The sequence below is a fragment of the Podarcis tiliguerta genome, assembly GCF_965153285.1.
Source record: "Podarcis tiliguerta genome assembly, chromosome: 2".
NCBI classification, from domain to species: Eukaryota; Metazoa; Chordata; class Lepidosauria; order Squamata; family Lacertidae; genus Podarcis; species Podarcis tiliguerta.
The window spans coordinates 24,480,522-24,500,779 of NC_139535.1; the positions used below are offsets into that span (position 1 = coordinate 24,480,522).

General features: G+C 39.7%; 1 protein-coding gene across 2 annotated transcripts in view; it reads left to right on the forward strand.

Moving 5' to 3' along the window:
• ATXN7 (ataxin 7) overlaps positions 1–20,258 on the forward strand; it is a 94,161-nt gene that overhangs the window by 7,077 nt on the left and 66,826 nt on the right. For both annotated transcript variants that reach the window (XM_083424948.1, XM_083424947.1), the window contains exon 2: positions 7,168–7,260. The gene's annotated coding sequence lies outside the window, so the exon portion shown is untranslated. The remainder of the gene's footprint in view (positions 1–7,167; positions 7,261–20,258) is intronic.

A 20,258-nucleotide genomic window follows, 5' to 3' on the forward strand; every position in this document is an offset into this window, starting at 1 on the left:
CAGTGACCTCTATGGCGAGGAGTGCCTTTTTACTAGCTTACTCTGGTTTGCCAACTTTGGCCATATCTGGAGCAGCATAACTTGGCCACTGCAGTCCATACACTGGTAACCTCGGGACTGGATTACTGCAATGTGCTCTTTGTGGGGCTGACCTTGAGCCTAGTCCAGAAGCTCCAGCTGGTGCAGAAAGCAGATGTTATACTGCTGATGCGAACAGATGATTTGACAGGATGTCACACCTCTGTTGAAACATCTGCACTGGTTGCTAATATGTTTTCAGGCCTGGTTCAAAGTTCTTGTGTTGACATACAGTGCCCTGAACAACTTGGGTCTAGGATACTTGAAAGACCACTGAGGTCATCCGGAGGAGTGCTGTTAGTTGTCCCCTGTGTTACAGGAGATCTTATTTTAGGTTCAGCCCTAAAGATGGCTGAATGGCTTCATGAAATAGATTTCCATTCCTGCTCCCCACCACCCATAACCAAAAGTACATGACACAAAGTCATTTTTTTAACCATAGAACAGTATTCAGGTAATAAGATTCTTTTGACACCATATATATTTTTATTGCATGATATCTCACCTTTTTCTCCAAGGTGGTAATGAACATGGTTCTCCACCTTCTCATTTAAAGCCCACAACCATCTTGTGAGGTAGCTTAGGCGAAGAGGTTTACAAATAAGTTGCTGTCTTGATTTCAGAGTAACTGTATCAAGGAAGTGCCATTAGAGTCATTGGTTTTATGTGTGCTTATAAATATCAGAAAATGCAGATTTATCACATAAATCAGGCTGCAATCCCCCATGCACACTTACTTGTCAGTCCTGTTGAATGTGGTTCAGCTTACTTCTGAGTAGAAATGTATAGGATTCTGCTGTCGATAAGTGAGACTTCTGTTTGATATTTATTTTGGCTAGTACATATTCCAATGACTAGAAACTTTTCTGTTAGGTTTTCATAGTGAAAAAAATAACAGATTTCCCCTTTATTTTCCCCACCCATTTAATTTGAAGGCAACACATTCAAGTTTTCTTACTCAGTTTTCCCTCATGCTTTACAAGTGTTTTGTCTTCCTCTGTAATTAATGTCCCTCCCTCTTCCTCATCCAGCATCACCAGTGATGTTAGCAGGAGTGTGTATATCTCAGCTGCATAGACTTTCAATGGCGTTTACAGGGCAAATTCCTTTTACGTTTGTACTCAAAACAATATTTCAGTATTTCATTATAAGGTTAATCAAAGGCTATTTTTAAAATGCTGACATATATAGATAGGTGAAGTGACTTTTTCAGCAAGTTTATAATGTTTTGTAAGGATCGTCAGAGTTTCAGTTTAAAAGTCTGGGAAGGGAAACTACCAAAGTTAATCATTGTTTGAAAGAGGAAGGATATTCAAATAACTCCTTTGTTTATGAAATCATGCAGTGTCTTGAAAATACAGACTCTTTCAGTTTCTCTTTCTTTTGAAGGATTCTTAATGTCACAGAATCAAAAGTTTATTTACAGGGAAATCAACTCCTTTATGTTTGTTGTATTATATAAAATCCTATATTACACATACATCCAGTATGGCAGATATATGGTAGGGGCAATTTTTTTACCTGTTGCTATGGTGGAGTGAGCAAGAGTAGTGGAGGACAGTTAATATGCCCTCCCCAAAAAAGATTTGTAGAAGTTGATACTAAGCAATTCCATTTCTCATACCTAATCTGTAAATATCCCGTCCTCATATAGTTTTTTGTTGCCCTCTAAAATTGAAGCCACTTGCAAGGTTTGTCTGGTTTTTGAGAAACTCAGAGGTTTACTTGCCATGCATTTAAAAGAATGAAATGTATATGGGAATAAATGTGTTTCAAGGAACAAGCTTGTAAGCAATATGTTTCATGTCATGTCATTTCATTTCATTTCACTTTTAATTTGTATACCTCCTTTCTATATTACTATGCACAAGGCGGTTTACAGCAACAAAATATACAACAAAGAACACACACCTTATATTAATTTGATCCGATACAGGAAGTCATAATAAAACATAACTTTAAAATGGAATAAATAATATCAAATAAAGTAATATTCAGTTATCTGTTAGAATATAATAGTACACAATAAAGTTAACTCTCAGAATATCAGCTAATGTTGAGCGAGCCCTGATGGGGTTGCAAGTAGGTGCCCAAGGATACCTAGTGCCGATATTGGCCTGTGTAGGACTTTTGGGTGTTCATAGCCCTTCACATTTTTTTTTTTTTAATTTTTTGTAATTCCTGCAAATCAAACTAGTACTGTTATCCCCATATTGTGCATGGCAGGCCAAGATAATAGTTTGGACAGTTCATGGATAAGTTGAGATTCGAATTGGGGACTTCTTAATTTATTACAGCTCAGTCTCTGAACTACAGTGTTATGAGTCAGCTCATATAATAGAGGAGGCAAGAAGAAGGAAGCTTATGGCACATGCTGCAATTGTATTTATAAGATGAATGACAACTAGGTAGAGAGTCTTGCTAATGTGTAGGCCTGCCTAGGGAATTCCTTCCCTAGGGAGTTCACCTGCCACCAACATTTCTGTAAACAGTCCTGGAAACTTTGCTGAAGAATAGTATATAAATATTTTAAATGAAAAATAAATATTAGTTGAAACTGACGTGGAAATACTGCAGATAGTTTTTGCATTTCTTTTTTACAGAGTGCTTTGCAGTTATGCTTACCTCTCTGCCCCACTCGGTGAATAGGGGAAGACAAGTAAATTATTGCATATAAGCAAATACATGAGGCAGATATGTTTTGATATTTTGTCATTTTATACAGTGAACAATTCAGTTTGAGCTTGGCATAATTTTTATTTTATTTTTAAAAAAACCACACTTGAAGTACACATAGTTCTGTTGCATGCACTATTACTGTAGTTCAAATTTCTTCAGCAGGCAGCTATGGTACAGAGTACAGGAGAAGCTTTCTTCTTTTCTCCCCAGAAACCAGAGCAATGTGGGAGGAGAGGAGTTTTTCTCACTCCTTGCTGCCCTGCCTACCCTCCGCAGCAGGGTTCTGTTTTGTTGTGTGTTAGTTGAGAAGGCTTTTGCCAACAATAGAAATATGCCGTAGAAATCACTTTCTGTATGTGGAGCTTCACTCTTCAGTAATTAAATAACCATTGCCTGTTTGCCATGTGAAAGTAGTGGTACTCCCGTGTGCAGAAGGAACTGCTTCTATCCAGGCAAATGAAATTATTTCCTGGCTACTACAGAATAAGTGGTTTGCATATCACAACAGCAAAAAATATTTTGAAGTAGCTTGCTTTTATTTCCTCTCCCACAAACTCAGTTGTACTACTGTTGTGTTCAAAGTTTGCATGTAGAACTCTGTGTGTGATGCTGTTGCTGGCATGGGAGACAATAGGGAGTGTGCCTTTGGGGGTAAAGTCAAACTGCTGGAAGGTTGCAGTGCCTGTTGTAAGTGTAGGAACCAATATGGGAGAGGCATGTTTTGTTACAGCTGGTGCAGTTGAAGGCCTAGCATATAATAAATAGCTGAAATATACTTCTTCAGTTCTATTGGAGCAATTCCTGGACGATAATGGAACATCATTATTGATGGAACATCAGTATAAAGGCTTTATGTAGGGGTGTATGTACATATACCTGTGTAGTACATAAAACACTATTTTCATGCAACCAAGAGGTCTCCAGTCTGCATAAAAAGCAATAGAACGTCCCTATTTTCATGAAGAATGTTGAAGGGTATGGTATTACTAATGTAATTATAGCATTTAGCTTTCGATACCATCGACCATGGCATCCTTCTGGAGTGACTGTCCGAACTAGGGATGGGTGGCACCACTTTGCAGTGGTTCCAGTCCTACTTGGATGGTCGTTCCCAGAGGGTGTTGCTTGGGGAATGGTTTTCGGCTCCATGGAACTTTCAATGTGGGGTTTCGCAGGGCTCAGTCCTATCCCCTACATTGTTTTAACATCTACATTCAAACCACTGTGTGGGGTTTTCCGGAGGTTTGGAATACATTGTCAGCAGTATGCTGAGGACACTCAGCTCTGTTTCTCCTTTACATTTGCAGTGGAAGTGCTGAACCAGTGTCTTGCCTCAGTAATGGACTGGATGAGAGCCAACAAACAGAAGCTCAATCCAGATAAGACTGAGGCACTGTTAGTGGGTGGTTCCCTAGACCCGATGGGTGGGAGATCGCCTGCTCTTGATGGGGTTACACTTCCTCTGGAGGAGCAGGTTTGTAGCCTGGGGGATACTCCTGGATCCTCTGTTGTCATTCAAGGCTCAGGTGGCCTCAGTGGCCCACAGTGCCTTCCATCAGCTTCAGCTGATGACCCAGCCACACACCTATCTGGACAGGAATAGCCTAACTACTGTTGTCTATGTTCTAGTAACTTCAAGGTTAGATTACTGCAATGTGTTATACGCCTCTGAAGACGGTTTGGAAACTTCAGCTAGTGCAGAATTCTGCAGCCGGGTTGCTCACCGGAGCAAGATGGTTTGAACATATTACACCAATCCTAGTCTGGCTGCACTGGCTACCAATTAGTTTCCGGGCCTAATTCAAAGTGCTGGTTTTGACCTATAAAGCCTTAAATGGCTCAGGACCATACAGACCTTTCCATATGAACCTACCTGGACCCTGAGATCATTTTCTGAGGCCCTTCTTTGTGTGCCTCCTCCTTGAGAGGTCCGGAGGGTGGCTCCCTGTCTCTGGAATGCTCTCCCCAGGGAAGTTCACCTGACACCTTCATTATACACCTTTAGGCGTCAGGCAAAAACATTCCTTTTTAACCAGGCCTTTGGTTGATTTGATTTACATCCTATGCCCTTTTAAAATGTGGGGTTTGAGGGGGGGTGTTATTGTTTTTATTTTGATTATGTATTTTGTGGTTTTATATTTTGATTTTATTCTGTTAACCACCCTAAGACCTCTGGGTATAGGGCGGTATATAAATTCAATAAATAGTAATAATAATTTATTAATGCTAGTATGTTTCAAAATAGGCTAGATATCACTTCTGATGAGTGCTCTGGTTGAAAATACTGTAATGCTGCTTGCCTCTGCCATCTATATTTCAGCATTCCTTCTAGGATAGCATTCCACTCTGCTTAATGAGGATGCTAAATTTTGTCACTTGATCAAAAATCCAATGCTTACTCTCTGCTTCCTACCTCCTTTAGTTTTTGTATTCTAAGCACAGTATAGTTACCCTTGAAATAGTTTTTATCTCTGCAGCTGCTTTTTTAGACCCTTTGTACTGCCAATTAAAACCCCAGTTAGTGGATTGGTGGGTAAAGAATCTCAATCTCTCACTCGCTACCCCCCCTTCAGCTTGCCATCTCCACCTCCCTTTGTATCTCCGTCTCTCTTTGGCCACTGAAAATGTAGGTCAGATTGCATCACCATAAAATGGAACAGTCAGAAAGGTGTTTGAAAAATGCTGACATCCTTAGCCTGGGGTGCATGCCGCTGTCTTTTGTTTACATTGAGAATAGCGATGTGCGTTGTACCTGTAAATGAACAAATCTCCTCTTTAAGGTTAGTAGTGTGGCACATAAATTATTAGTCAGATTTTCCTTTTCTGTTTTTGGATAGTAAATTAAAACTGCACAGATAAACTTGCAGTCATTTACAGTAGTGAAACATTAGGGAACTCATTTGAACATCCTGTTTATGGTAGCCATAACTGTTGAAAAATGAGCTTTCTGGCACATGTAGGCTTAACAATAGCTTTGGCATTTTTTAATATCCATGTGCTCCTTCCCTCAGATGCAGAATAATGTGTTTTACATTTTGGTTAATTTATGTTTTTGTCAGTAATTTGTAAATAATCTTGGGCATTTTATGGGGAAAGCATTAGAATGTGTTCTTACTGACTGACTTACCCATCTTTTCTGTGAAATCTTTCAAAATTATTAATTATAATAATTTTCGACCAGAAGGAAATCAAGATTAACAGAAAATATATCATAGCAATTCAAACTTTTATACTTCTTTCTTTGCATACAAAGTTGGGGATAATATGAAGAGAGATATTTACATATAATATATCCTCACTCTATATTAATACAATTTATCTAACTAAGCCTTCAGTTATTTGAAAATGAGTAAATGATGAAAGTATTTTAGTGAGAGAACGTTACAACATTAGCATACACATTTTTGCCGCTTCGGTGTTTAAATAAAAACAGCTACCTGAGTTACATAAAAAGCAGAATTACTTTGTGTGAATACATCTTATTATCTCATTAACAATTCTGTCTACTTTTGAAGATTATCCGGAAGTTAAAAGGAAAATTACTGCAGATGGTGTTGAATCTGCTATTGACAATAGCCTGTGATTGACTGTTGGGGCAGAAATAAGAACTTTGAATGTCTTGTGTGCTGTAATTACACAGAGAAAGAAACATCAAATAGAGAAGTCAAACACTAATGTGAATGCTTTGAACATACTTTATTGCGAAAGAGTTGGTTCTACAGGTTGTTCATTAAGAGGACATTTAGATAGTTGCATGAAAGATACTGAAAGTCAGCAGTTGACAGTCAAATGCTGTGCCTATGAATTAAAGATTTCAGTATTGTTTATATTTTGGGCTACTTCTGGGAGTTTGCTGACATTCTGTCAGCATAAATTACAGCATTCCTAGAAAGTATGCTTTCATACATACATCTACAGTAAAGTTCTCCACAAAGAAAAAGAATTGCTTAACAGGGCAATCCTAACCAGGTCTACTCAGAAGTAAGTCCTATTGAGTTCAAGGGGATTGCTTCCCAAGCAATTGAGGTTTGGATAGCAGCTGAAGTTTGTAGCAATCTGGGCATGATTTTTCTTTTCTTGTAATCTCAGGACTAAGAGAGCTTTCCCCTTTGTCTGTTAGCTTTACCTTAGATTTCCTTAGTTTAGTTCTTACAAAAAATTCTTTAAATCCAAACCATTTGCATTTAAGACTTCATTCTATTATTCAAATGCAGAAACTACAGTAATGAGAGTTTAGCTTCAAGCAATTCTATTCAAATAAGCTTGACACAATATTAATAGTAGTATTAAGTGGCCTGCATAGAAGAGAATGATCAGGGTAATTTCAATTAAATGTTTTTTGCTTCTGCAAGATAAGATGGCAAAATCTTATTACTGTAATAGTGATTGTTACCATGTGTTTCATTGCAGATTTAATCAAATATAAGAAAGAGGAAACTTCCACAGTCCAGGCAGATGATGATCAATTGATATCCCAACCCTGAATTTTACCAGACTTTTAAGGTACTGTGACCTACTAACCTATATATATATATAAGTATGTTCCTCAACTATTATGTCTGGGTACTACAGATGCAAGAGATACTGAGACACAAAGGGCAGCAAGAATTTTAAAAAGGCAGACACAAAAGTTGTTAGGAATGCCACAGAAATATTAAGAGCTGCTAGGTGTTAAATAATTGTTTTTGTGACGGAGGGGTTTTATGATTGTACATAATATATTGTGACCAATGACACCAACTTCACCCGCTCTGTTGTGCTACAAGTCTCAAAAGTGATAGAGAGTATTGGTGTAGGGGGAAAACCTGTTCTCCCCTTTCTAGTTTTTTAAGGGGTGCGAAACATATATACTCTTAAAAGAAAAACAAAGAACAGGATTTTGTAAATTGTGGGAGAAAGACTGTGCTAGCAAATAACATTTAAACAAAGGCTCCCCAAGTTACAGTGAAGATAGACTGATTTCAATCTTGATTGGTCTACAGTTTTTTTCTTTTTTCTTTCTTTTTTTAAAGGCTAGGACCTCTGTGCTTCACCAACATTATTATTATTATTATTATTATTATTATTATTTTATTATTATTAGATTAGCAAAGCAAGAGTATATACTGTACTTGATCTCTTAACAGTCCTGTAAATCAGATCAAGACTTCCTTCTCTAGTATGGTTTGCAAGATCCCCAGCAAATCTGCAACCAGCCAGCATTCAATGAAAGTGATCCAGTGGTCCACTGGTATAGCATGGTCAGCCTTCTAAGCACCCTTGTGCATATAGGAACAAAAGGATCACATTTCTGTTATATCGTATTTAGGTTCTCGCAGAAGCACTAGGCATGTTCAGCTGGTGTTTTCAGAATTTTTATGTGTATGGATGTGTGTTTAAAGAAATAAGAACAGCACCATAGCCCTTTGGTTGCAAGCAATACAGATGTAACTCTGTTTCTGGGATCCTAACATTTGCTTTACAATTTTATGTTGCTGGTTAAATGCATTACTTCCCCCAGCAAACACCTCCATAGCAATTGAGGTTTCTCTGTATCACAGCAAAGCAACTTATGTTTGTCATAGCTTCTTCCTCCCTTTTTTTCTTTAAGTAGTGAATGGCATCTCCACCTTCTCCCTCATTATGTTTGGAATATAGAAAGCTTGCTTATAGAAGGTCAGGTTGTTTACCCACCTATCCCAGGATTGTTTGTTCTCACTGCTTGTGACTGTCAAGGATCCCAGGCAGAGGTTGTTCATATCACTTGACCCTCGAGACACCAAGAACTGAGACTGTGACATCCTGTAAGAAAAACTGAGCTGTAACTTATCTCCTAAATTTGCAGGATCACCGCTAGCGTGAGTTAAGCCTAAGAGGGAAACCATTGCCATCACTTATTAGAAATGATTGGCTAGACAAGCACTTACCACAAGTTACATCTCCAAAATAAAATAAAACACAGTACTGAATGCCACAATGAGCTGTATATGTTGTTCATCTGAACCACAAATATCTATTTATTTTGAAAATTATACCTTGCCTTTCAATTAAATGATCCTCAATGTGACTTACAATAATGTAATTATACAGTACAACACAGACACACACACCACAGAGATACTGTACAAATATACCAGCAGCCCTTAGTGAAGAATGGGCCCAGAATATGCTTCCTAAGCGAAACTGACAGAGTGTCCTTTCTGGTAGGAAGTTCCCTGCAGCTGATCATTCTTTGGCTTGTGATTGCACCTCGGCTGGACTTCTCTGCTATGATGTTGTTGTTGGGAGCTGGGAAGTGGCCCATAGTTCTGTTGGGTGCATGGGACTGGAGTATGAGCTCCTTAATTTCTGCAGCCCCATGGATGTAAAATTGTTCGTATTTTTAAACAACTTCCTATATTATAAGTGATTATGTTCTTCTTTTATGCAAGGTATGTCTTGTATTTTCATTTTACAAGTGGGACAGTGGCACTAAAAGACAATGACCGAAGATGTGCAGAGATTTGTACCTGGATCATGTCCTACACATTGACCACTGAGAGTTATATTACATAAATTTAAACAAAATCAGCACTTTGTTAATTAGCAAGGGAGGGAATATGTCTTTCCTCAGGTGATAGAGTATGTTTCCTCTAGCAAAGGGTAACATTGGAGAACATAATATTTTATTGTAATACGAAGCTTTCCTTGTGACAATATCACATTACAGTTCCTTTTAAAAAAACATTTCTCTTAGTTTTCTGGAATATATTCAGTTCTGTTGATTTATATATTCTTGCTTTTGCTTGATAGTTGTATAAAATGGAATTCAACACTTCTAATACTGGAGTCTTGATGTATAAAGCTAAGCCTATTTTAGTTGTGTTAATTTTGTTGTGATAACCAGCTTTATGTGCTTTTAAAAATAGACTGTTCTACCAAAAGCCTAAAGGGGTTGCTTTATGTAGCTGAAAGAAGCAGAACACATTTAACTGACAAAGATAATATTACAGAATGCTAGTCACAGTACAACCTACCCCCACCAATATGTATTTTCATGAAGCTCAGCTAAAAAGCTACTTTGGAATTGTTGGATCAGGAGCAGTTTTATAAGATGAGCGTATAAGATTTATGTGCTCCTTTAAAAGTAGGAGCATATAAATACCAGCCTCAGTTGAACGTTCCATGTTTTCTGTGTGGAGATACACGTAGAAAGTTTTGTAGAGAAATTGTACAAAGTGGCAATATAATCAAGTTCACTTAATGACTCTGTTCAGCAATAATAAGAAACCAGTTTCTAACTATAGAAACAAGTTTCTAACTATATAAATGAGCCTTCCCAAGGCACAGGCTCCCACACTCCTGTCCCCCTTTCTTACTCCTTTTCCATCATGCACCAAAGGAAGATATCAAAAGCTTTTACTTCTGCTTTTAAACAAACCACAGTTGCCTGTGACATTTAAACTAAGTGAACTGTGTTTTGTTTAAACTATAGCTAGTGAGTACAAGCCAGAATCCAATTGTGTCTTACAAAATTTATAGCTTCAGTTGTGGAGAAAAATGTAATGGCATTGTTGAAATATCATTCATTATAGAATATTAATATATCTAGTACCAGGGTTTTGTGGGGTTTTTTTGGTCTGACTCACCTCAGCTTTAAATGCAGCTGCCAGCCTCTTTACACTGGCTGCTTGATGAAGGTGTTAGTATTTTAGATTAAGAGTCGCTAACCTGTAATTCTTCAGATGTTGCTGGACTTCCAACTCACATTATCCCTGACCAGTGGCCATACAGGCTTTCCAGCAGAATCTGGAGAGCCAAAGGGTTAGGCTCTCTTGTTTTATATTATCTAGGTGCTAAACTATTCAGTTGCTATCATATAAGCAGCTTCTGCTCTGCTCTGCATGAGATTTGAAATTCCAAATGAAACCCCAGACCCACAGATCCCCCAGCACTGATTCATAAGATAGAAATAAAATATCAGTAGTGAAACAGGATGGCCATCATATAGCTTTTGTAAAAAGATCCAGTCGCGGACGACTCTGGGGCTGCGGTGCTTATCTCGCTCTATAGGCCAAGGGAGCCGGAGTTTGTCCACAGACAGTTTCCGAGTCATGTGGCAGCATGACTAAGCTGCTTGTGGTGAACCAGAGCAGCGCACAGAAACACCGTTTACCTTCCTGCCGGAGTGGTACCTATTTATCTACTTGCACTTTGATGTGCTTTCGAACTGCTAGGTTGGCAGGAGCAGGGACCGAGCAATGGGAGCTCACCCCGTCGTGGGGATTTGAACCACCAACCTTCTGATCGGCAAGCCCTAGGCTCTGTGGTTTAACCCACAGCACCACCCGTGTCCCTATAGCTATTGTAGCTTATAGTAATTGTAAGAATTTTAACTTTCACCCTTAAAGAAGGAAAAAAAATTATGGGCATTATATTTAGGAGAGTTTTGGCAGTGTTGGTATTTAGAATGAGTTTTTCCAAGCTCTGTTTTGGCAGGTATATCACTTCTGTTTCACTCCTGTAGATAAGAGCAGATTCTTTAGAAAGAGTGACTCACCAAAGGCTACCCACTGAACTCGTTATTCTTGTTTTAGATTTGTAATAAACCTCATTCCAGAAAATTAGGGCAGATAACAGTATGTTAAAATCTTATGGCAAAGCCAACCAGATAAAATAAAATTGACAACTTAATATTAAAACTTCATCTGTATATCAGCTTAATTCCTACCACTCAGGCCTAGTTCAAATAAAATATTTTATTGGAAGAGATGATTTAATTGGCTCCAGTATATTTTTGGAGGAAGGGGATTTTGCAGATGAGGGCAGCCTTGCTTCCAAATGCATTGCATAGAAAGTATTTTAAGATAATGATTGGCCTTTATAATGACCTTGTCTCTTTAACGCCAATACAACTTTGTACCTACAATTCATTATAAAGTGGGGCAGAGCTTCCTATATGTATTCTGCTTTCTAGCTTAATAATTTAAAATCCCCAAAACTATTTTCAATAGTTTTATTAGGCAGGTAAAATGTTTTAAATAGCAATCCTATCCAGTGATGCCGGCCATAAAATTTTCTCCCACAGAATTTTCCCCTGCAGATTTTTTTATTTTATTTCATAGGTTCATTAGTAGCAATTAATGGATGATAACTACAAATATAATATTAGGGAGGTTTGATGGTTTCAAAGTTGTAATTAATGTTTTTCAATTGATTATTCTGACAAGTATGTGAGTCAGCTTTTTTGGATCACGAAATGTATTAGAGTATTAACAGCTTTCAGTGTCTTTGGTTTTTCCATCCTTGAAATTTAAACTACATGAATGAAGTACAACCAGTGGTCTTCACTTTTGCTTTTACAGTATCCCCATTAAAAATCTACATAAAATAACATTTAAATCACACTAGGTGTGCTTCAATTTTATACCTCCAGTATTTTGGGTCAAATACTTGTGGTGAACTGAGACAAAAAATTAACACGGCTCACTTTTATACCTTGGTTTGCTAAACACAGGTAAAATAAACTTGCCAAATTAGATCACTCTCTCGGGTATCCAAAACTTTTCTGATGCAAATTTGCCCGGAAAATCCACATCACTAATCCTAACCCCCTGATACTTGCTGCTAGAACAGGTGGGATATAGTAACAGCTGCAGAAACCATAGCAGATGGCATACCAGTTGCTGGTATAGGGCCCTAAAACAGGGTGCCTGGGGGCAGGACACCCCGTGACCGGGATCCATTGGATCCTAAGCAACTCAATTCCTCTTCAAGGGACCTGGTATGGATCCCTCAATTGCGCCACCTTGGAGTTGGTGCAGCAAAATAAAAAAAACCACTGTCTTCTGCTCTGGCCACCAGAAGTGGACAGAGCTTCAGATGCAGTGCCCAATTTCCTAATCTGCTCCAATCCCACTGTTCCTGGCCAGGGGGCTAGGATTTCACTTTTTATTTTGGATGCTTTTATTTTATTCTGGAAGTTAAATTTTGGATTTTTATCCCACACTGTCCCAAATCCTCAGGTGGATCATAATATTTTAACAAAATCCAAGTAACCTGACTTCTTAAGATTCTTCTTTAGAGCTCTCTGTCTGCTGTGATAGATAGAACTTCACAGGCTCCCTGGCTATTTCCCCACCTGTGGCAGCTTTAGTAGGTTACTGCCTTAAAAATATAACACAGTGGTAGAACTGATAGCCCCACCAAAATAATTAAGTATCCCTTTCTCCCCAGTGTTAGCTTAAATGTACCCCTTAAAAAGGGACGTGGGTGGCGCTGTGGGTAAAAGCCTCAGCACCTAGGGCTTGCCGAACAAAAGGTCGGCGGTTCGAATCCCCGCGGCGGGGTGCGCTCCCGTTGTTCGGTCCCAGCGCCTGCCAACCTAGCAGTTCGAAAGCACCCTCGGGTGCAAGTAGATAAATAGGGACCGCTTACTAGCGGGAAGGCAAACGGTGTTTCCGTTTTCTGGCTCGCCAGAGCAGCAATGTCACGCTGGCCATGTGACCCGGAAGTGTCTCCGGACAGCGCTGGCCCCCGGCCTCTTAAGTGAGATGGGCGCACAACCCTAGAGTCTGTCAAGACTGGCCCGTACGGGCAGGGGTACATTTACCTTTTTACCCCTTAAAAGCCAATTTAGATGAGATCAAACAAATCTTTATGGAAGATACTCAGGCCCTCAAGTTCTATAGTAGCAGAATTACTTACCAAGAATGTTTAAGAAATTGTTGTGGGACATCGGGAAGGAAATAGGTTTTTTTATTTTCTAAGGTTTGTCCCAACCTTTTAGTTATGAGTTCAATGGAGTTCCTAGGTTGTCTTGAATGTAGGTACTACACTGGAATATAGGTACTTCACTGATACTGCAGGTATGCTCACATACCTGCCTAGATTTAGAAATAGAACTACATTAGCTACTTTTACGCACCATTCTCTTGGCTTAACGTGTTGTGAAAGGTGAATTTAATCTTTATATGATTTCATACCACAAGGAAATACAGTACCAACTTTGGAATGCTTGTGAAATACATCCCCAAATACTCATTTGAATCTTGAATTTTCAAGCGTAGTCATGTAGAATGTGTTGCTGTAGTCCTACACTTAGTTTAAGAGATACATTTGTGTGAACATTTCTGCTCCCCAAATACTTTTGTACAGTAGCTTGTATCAGGATTTGTTAACCGGGAGCCGTATCCCACAATAGGAAGCCAATATTTGTACTCATGTACTTTGCACTATTGTCATGACAGTGAGCAAAGAGTAGTTTGTAAATGAGTCATGAAAACCAGTGAACTGAAAGCTCTAGGCCTTCCTGTTGATCCTTCTTCCTGGAGCTTCTCTCAGATTTTTCTTTGAAACAGAAACTTGGACTCCTGACAGACATATTTGATTCAAGAAGTTGGTGTGCTTCCTTCCGTTGGGTTTCTGATTTAATCACCTTCGTTTTGGGGAAGCTTCTCAACAAAACAAAAAAGAATTGATAGCATGTGTATAGCTAGATATCACTATAATGGGGATGAAGAACCTGTGGCCCTCCAAATGTTGTTGGACCTCGGCTCCCATCAGCCTCAGTCTTCATGGCTAGTGATGAAAGATGACAAAAGTTGTAGACCAACAACATCTGGAGAGGTCACAGTTTCCCCACCCCTGCTCTGTAAGCTTAAAGGATATTGGGAAGGCCTGGTGGCGCTGTGGGTTAAACCACAGAGCCTAGGACTTGCCGATCAGAAGGTCGGCGGTTCGAATCCCCGCGACGGGGTGAGCTCCCGTTCTTCAGTCCCAGCTCCTGCACACCTAGCAGTTCTAAAGCACGTCAAAGTGCAAGTAGATAAATAGGTACCGCTCCGGCGGGAAGGTAAACAGCGTTTCCGTGCGCTGCTCTGGTTCGCCAGAAGCGGTTTAGTCATGTTGGCCACATGACCCGGAAGCTGTACGCCGGCTTCCTCGGCCAGTAAAGCGAGATGAGCGCCACAACCCCAGAGTCAGCCACGACTGGACCTAATACCTTTTCTACAGTGGTACCTCGGGTTACATACGCTTCAGGTTATAGACTCCGCTAACCCAGAATTATTACCTCGGGTTAAGAACTTTGCTTCAGGATGAGAACAGAAATCATGTTCCGGCGGTGCGGCGGCAGTGGGAGGCCCCATTAGCTAAAATGGTGCTTCAGGTTAAGAACATTTTCAGGTTACAAACGACCTCCGGAACAGATTAAGTACTTAACCTGAGGTACCACTGTACTGTTATGCTGTTGGTTCTCCTTCCCTTCTCCTCAGGCAGGCCTGTTTCTATACATTGCTTTTTCTTCAAGTTGCTGAATGTTGCACACCCCCTCCCTGACCGGTTCTTTGCTTCCCTACGCAGGCATGTCAAATTCCATATCTGACAAGTGGGTTTCTCAGGTGCTGTCTGTGTATTTATAATCTTTATTTTTCTACCATTTGTTTTAGTACTCCCCCAAACTATATCAGAGAACTAACTTTTTAAAATAAAATTTGATTGATTTAAGAGAGAACCATTTTCTCTTTCATTAACTTCTTTTTCTTGCACTATATAACATATGAAACTGGCTCCCCACTTGCAACCCCACAAAAAGAAAAAGAAAAATCAGTTTCTGAACTGACTTTATTATTCCTAGTTTGGCTTGACAGTCCGTGATCTTGTCCATTGAAGTGATGAATTGATCTTTCTGCTGCCACTCTTCTCTTTCTTGCTGGAATACTGATGGATTCATGGCATGTTGAAAGAATGTTTCAGTAGCAGAATAGTATATCACCAGCCAGCCTAAGGTGACATCCTAACATGCAAAATAGCTGCCAGAAGTGGACAACAAAATTAAGCATGCTCTCTCTCTCTCTCTCTCTCTCCCCCCCCCCCCCACCCACACACCAGCTTTACTAGTAATGATGTTACATGAGCCATAGAGCAATAACTGAGCAGTATTGCAGTGGGCAGGGGTATCAGTTCAGAATCAGCACCTTTAGGCCCCTTTCCTTATATATTTCAGTAGCAGAGTCAAATAGTAGTGATTAAATGGGCCTCAAGTGTACTCTGAAAATAGTATTATTCCACTGGACTTTTATTTTTACCTAGAGCCTCAACTGGTTCACAATGCAATCCTGCAGATTCCTACTAAGAAGTAAGCCTTTCTGAGTTCAGTAGGATGTACTTCTAGATAAATGGGTGTAGGATTGCAGCCCTACCCTCCTAATTCTATTGCTGTTTGTTGTTATTGTACCTCTTTCAAGCTTCCTTGAGTTAGCATGTGCCTAGAAAACCAGGATACAAATTTTCTCTTTTTAAAAAACAAAAAACCCTGTTGATTTGGTATAATGGAGCACAGGCTAGTTTCATTTCAGGTTGTAGTAGCTAATGCAATCATTATGTTACACTTGCCACATCTGTCTATTTTGATGTTTGCTTTCTTTTCTCTTGTGCTTACGCCTCGTCTTCACAACAAAGAATGGTGTTATGACAGAACACGGCTTGAAAATTCTACTTAAGCATTAATTGACCAAAAAAAGGCCAAAAAACAACAACCAACCCAACAACTTTGTTTGGAAAGTATGGAAGCACCCTGACTTCCTTCATTCTACCAAAAATGCCTAGTTACATTTTACATGTACAACTTGTTAGTTTTTCAAATCTTGATTTTCACAGAGCACTTATATGAGCAGTAATTGCTCAGCTGGATTTCCACAGGCATTTTCAGGAGGACAAGCCCTTTCTAATGACTTTGATTAGTTGTGATAAAGAAGAGCAGATAGCTATGCTCTGACAATTAAGTCTTAAGGCGTCATTTCCTCATGAAGGAGCCTGTGACTGATTGGCAGATTCTGAAAGCCTGTCCTGCTATACCTTGACACAGCAAATAACCCTCATCTGGAAGTTCAAAAATATGTGAGTGCTTGTCATTCTCTACAGGTGAAATATGTTTATTACACCCATAGTTCTGAAAGTAGGAGGTGTAGTGGCTGTCTTGAGCCCTCCCATCCTCTTGATTGATTGCATTTTATCTAAAATTTATAGCCTACTCAGGGACTCAGAATGGTCTACTTACACTTTTACAGTTCACATTAAGAAACAAATGAGATTCTGGAAGGACTTGCTTTCTACCTAAGGATCCAAAATGATGGCTGCCCTTGGTATTCTGATTTCCACTGATTTCTCCCACATGTCTTCTGGATTTGAGTGAGGGCCTGGATTTCCCCCAGGGTTTGTAAACACTTTGAAGCAGTGATGTGGATGCTTGCTGTTTCTTAGCGTTGCAAAAGCCTGGTGAAAAGTGGAACAAAACTTCTGGTTTTCCCATCTCTGATAAAGCAAAAGACATCGCCTCTGCCCCCCCCAGCCCCCCGCAAGTTCTCTGCCTTTGGAGAAGTGAAGGGGTCTCTCATCTTGTATTGGACATTCAGGGGCAAAGGTTGCCAGAAATAGGCTGGCCACTTGCATTTGTGCAATTCCTATGTACACGTATCTGAGAACGTTACTTGCCTTCAACTCAGTATAATATTTTATTCAATTTTGACAAAAAAGGAAAGTCTGTGTGGTCCAAAGGTGTTCAGAGTGGTGGTGCTATTCATTTATTACCTGCCCTTCTCCCTGAGGTCTCAAGGTGGATTACAGCACAGCAATTTAAAATACAAAATTAAAAGCAATTTAAAACAACTCACAGTCACAAAAATAAAGCAGGACCATAAAATATACATCGCAAGTGTCAAAGGCTAGGGGGGAAAGTTTGTCCTTAATAGATACTTATGCACACTAGGCTTTTAAATACTGTCTGATTCCCTTTCTAAGTTATGTCTATCACCTTTTCATTCTTGCTACAGGTGAGGTAAGCTATTCTGCAAAATATTAAAGTTGTAAGAGGAAAGTACCTCTTAGTGAGACTGAGAGGCAATGTGCCCTGTTCATGACCATGTAATTGTCCCTAGGTTCTCTCCAAATGACGTTTTACATAATTGGTGCAACAGGCAGCAGTGAACGCAGGGTGGGATATATACAACTGTGCTCTGCTCTTTGTTGAAGGCTCCCCCTGCCCCCTCATTTCCTGCAGGAGTGTCCCATGAGCAGAATTCCACTCATGGTTAGTCTGGATCCAACCCAGTATTTTATTTGGGGGCGGAGCTGTAGAAGAATACAGTTTATTTAGTATGTTATGCACATTTTCTTATTTATGACCAAAAGCAGACCAAATCCAAGGGACACGTATAACAAAAAGTATTCACCTAAGCAACAAGATGAACATCAGCATTGGGGAATATGTTCCTTACTTACATAGAAAATGTTTCCATAATACGTTTTTGTTTATTAAATTTGTATACGCCCTTCATCCAAAGGGCCCAGGGCAGTTCACAACAGAAAAATACAAAATAACAATACAAAATACATAATAAAACAAAAAGAACCCAAGAACCCGCTTCCCACAAACACATTTTTAAAAGCCATAGACAGTTAATCAGCAAAACACCTTGTTGAAGAGAAACATTTTCGCCCAGCGCCCGAAGGTGTATAATGAAGGTGCCAGGCAAGTTTCCCTGGGGAGAGCATTTCACAAATGGGGACCCACCACAGAATAGGCCCATTCTTGTGTTGCCATCCCCATGACTTCTAGTGGGGGAGGGACATGAAGAAGGATCTCAGATGATAATTGCAGAGTCCGGGTTGGTTCATATGGGGAGAGAAGTTAAGTGGGCTCTTTCATTTCCTGCCTCCCAACACTCAGCATTCTGTGGCGACTTACACTCAGTGCTCGTTGGATTGTTTTTGCGGTTCCCCCTCCTTGCTCAATATTTGTACTTTTAGCAAACCTTCAAGTTGTTACAGGCCTATAATGATACCTCTCGCTTGTTTGTGGATGGCACTGTTTTGGCTACATAAGTGTCAGTACACTTTCTCAACATTGAAAATTGCACTTTCTCCATCATTCTCTCAGCACCCCATCTGCCCTGGTTCTCTTGATTGCATTAGCTTATCTGCTGTACAGTCAAACCTTGGCTCCCGAACGGTTCCGTTTTCAAATGATTTGGTTCCCAAACACCGAAAACCCGGAAGTAAATGCTCCAGTTTTCAAACATTTTTTGGAAGTCGAACGCCTGACGCAGCTTACGCGTCAGTGCAGGAAGTTCCTGCAGCCAATCGGAAGCTGCAAGTTGGTTGTCGAATATTTCAAAAGCTGAACGGGCTTCCGGAATGGATTATGTTCGACAACCGAGGTTTGACTGTACTGTCAAAATGGTGCTAGACAGCCTTTGCCCAGTGGCTGAGTGTTAATAGGGACCTGGAACACTTTAGAACCGGGGGGGGGCGCTAACCTGTGGCCATCGAGAGGTTATGCTGAACTACTGTTCCCATCAGCTTCAGCAAACATAGCCAATGGTCAGGGTTGATGAGGGTTGTTGTTCAGCATAACATCCAGAGTGCCACAGATTAGCCACCACTGCTTTAGAATTTGCTTGTGGACCTTGAAATTCAGTGTTTGTTGAACTTGAGACACCTCATCATCCCATACATTAGTAACGTACACTGACTGAACAGATACTGTATGTATGTGATTACTGGGCTTCCAGCAACTTATGAGCTAGCAAAAAAGTTGTAACTTAAACCCAAACATTTAAAAGCTTATGAGCCTATGGTATTAATGAAAGTACTGTATGGTGTATGATTCTTCTTCGACAGCAGGGGTTTTTTTACAGGTGGTGATCAAAGGCTCTGTAGGTGCCTCATCTGTTTCATTACATATTCTTTATACTTTGTAGTCATCACTGCTTGAAATAGCCTCCGCACAGTGATTATTCCACACGGTGACTACTCCACACAGCAACTTCAATGTGTGGAGCAGTTTTACTGTTGCTGTATTCAGTTGACGCTCCTGTAACATGTGGCTGTGGCATGGACATTCTCCATGCCATTGAGCCATCTATGTGTCAAACTGTCATAGTGTTCATACTTTATAAAACTTTACTGTAGATTCAGGTACATTTATCCTCGTGATAACTAATAACTATATAGTCAGTTAACTGTATTATTATATAGTCAGTTAGCTGTATTATTCTTGAAAATAGAAAAATCTACATCGCGGTTACTCTTTGAGATAATCTAGCATTATTTACCAGATAAACTTTGTTTCATATAATTAATAGTCAATGATTCTTCAGTAAACACAGTATTCTGCCAACTGTCTCTTAAGACCATTTGGGGTGTGTAATAAGAAAAGCCTATCAGATGCCAGTAGAAAAATTGGCAATGAATATCTTTCCTGTCTTGCCAAGGAGACATTCTCCCGCTCCCAAGTGTAAATAAAACACTACTGGTACAAAGAGCTGACATACAGCCTTTCATATCTTTTTTGCAAAAGATAATGTAGAAAAAATAATTTGTATTTTTGTGCCAGTAAGGTGCATTCCTCTGTTTTTTGTTTGACAGTAAGCCCCATTGAACACAGAGATTACGAGTTTTCCAGTAAATACAGGATTTGGCTGTATGAGTTGTATCCAGCTACTCAGAGTAGACTCATTGAAATTTATGCATCTTAATGAGTC